Below are 2,137 nucleotides of genomic sequence, written 5' to 3'. Positions count from 1 at the left end.
AAGAAGGCGCGCCAGCATCCAGCTTCTGCAACAGCGACGGCCGACAATGAGTGACTGTCGCCACCTCCTCGATCGGCGACTTCAAACCTTCAATCAACCAACAAGGAAGACTAAAAGCACGTAAAGTTTCAGAACTGTATGGCAGACCTCAGCTTTTCATACTGTTCAAATCACAAAATTACAGCGACGTAGCATGAACCTTTGTTGCTCATTGTCCCAATTGCATTACCAAGCAGGGTCCCTTCCTTTTCCGAAATGAACCCGAGTGTCGTTGAAATTCAAACGCCAGCATTAAAGCATTATAATTCGATTTCACTGCTTTAATTTCAAAGTTCAGTTAAAGTATTCATAGCTGGCTACAATATTTAGATTACACAAGCACAAATTAAGAGTGCGAGTTTTGTTACCGTATTTTAGCTTACCTGTGACTGCAGCTCAGCTTGGTACGTACAAAATTTTACTATTGTTAATTGTTCAGAATCATTTAATTCAAGTTCAAAGTTAAATCTCTTATTTCTAAATTGCGTAGAGTCAAGTTGCTTTTGAAATGATTGTTGAGGTAGTCCAAGACTAACCGTATTTTACTGAATTTCGATGTGCTTCAGAAATAAAGCTCACTATTAACTTCAGTCACTAAATTAACTTTCGATTTTCCGGTTTTTATTCATTCTTTTGCTAAATTAAGTCAGAGTGTAGCGAAATTTATTACTTCTGACAAACTTTCAGTTTTCACACTACACGTGTCAACCTTCAGTTGCCACGCTTCTAGTGCTAATTATATGTGTAATAACCTTTCTTTTTCAGTTACTATAGTAATTGTCCATAGGACTGGCGACCGTAATTTCCCCCAAATCTCAAATATCTAATTACCGCTAGTTAATTGTTAACGTAACGGCCGCACATTTACTTTCTTTATTAACTTTACCCCTTTTCAAAATTAATTTCCATCAGTTTCATTTGCATTTTTCCTTTCATTTAGATGTAACCCTTTCCTCCCTCTTTACCGACAGATTAACTTCGGTGACGATTGCTTTCCCGAATTTCCATTAGGTACACGCGGTTTAATTTTTCACTGTCATTAATGTCGATAAGTGAGGGGGAGGTTACAAACTCATGGCGCCATATTGTCATACTGTTTGGCTGTTGATTGTATTAGATTAGATTAATACTGGTTCCATGGATCATGAATACGATATTTTGTAATGATGTGGAACGAGTCAAATTTTCCAATACATGACATAATTAAGTTAATTTAACAACTTAATAAACTTAATATAACAGCTTTTTTATTTTTTGTTTTTTTTAATTTTTTATAATTTTTTGTTTGTTTGTTTTTCTTTTTTTTCTTAATCTATATCTAAAAATTCCTCTATGGAGTAGAAGGAGTTGTCATTCAGAAATTCTTTTAATTTCTTCTTAAATACTTGTTGGTTATCTGTCAGACTTTTGATACTATTTGGTAAGTGACTAAAGACTTTAGTGGCAGTATAATTCACCCCTTTCTGTGCCAAAGTTAGATTTAATCTTGAATAGTGAAGATCATCCTTTCTCCTAGTATTGTAGTTATGCACATTGCTATTACTTTTGAATTGGGTTTGGTTGTTAATAACAAATTTCATAAGAGAGTATGCATACTGAGAAGCTACTGTGAATATCCCTAGATCCTTAAATAAATGTATGCAGGATGATCTTGGGTGGACTCCAGCTATTATTCTGATTACACGCTTTTGTGCAATAAATACTTTATTCCTCAGTGATGAATTACCCCAAAATATCATGTCATATGCAAACAATGAGTGAAAATAGGCGTAGTAAGCTAATTTACTAAGATGTTTACGAAGGTTGTTTTGTAAGTAAGGGCCATTCGCACGTATAGTCCCGTAGTTTGCGTGGACGCTGCAACAAGCCACCGCGCCACTTGCCGGCATCCTTCCCGGTCACACTGATGCAAGTTGCAGCTCTGTAGCTGACGTGTACGCATCGCTGTGCTACTTTATAATGTTTACGATTATTGAATCGCCCGCTGCGTGTGAGATATGGTCAGTGATACGTTTTTTGACCGCGACAAGCCTATCAGCTGCAGAAATTCATCGTCAGTTAACAGAAGTTTATGACTTGAGTGCAATCAGTGAAGGTA

The sequence above is a fragment of the Schistocerca americana genome, chromosome 7 (assembly GCF_021461395.2).
Source record: "Schistocerca americana isolate TAMUIC-IGC-003095 chromosome 7, iqSchAmer2.1, whole genome shotgun sequence".
NCBI classification, from domain to species: Eukaryota; Metazoa; Arthropoda; class Insecta; order Orthoptera; family Acrididae; genus Schistocerca; species Schistocerca americana.
This window is presented reverse-complemented; position numbering follows the sequence as displayed.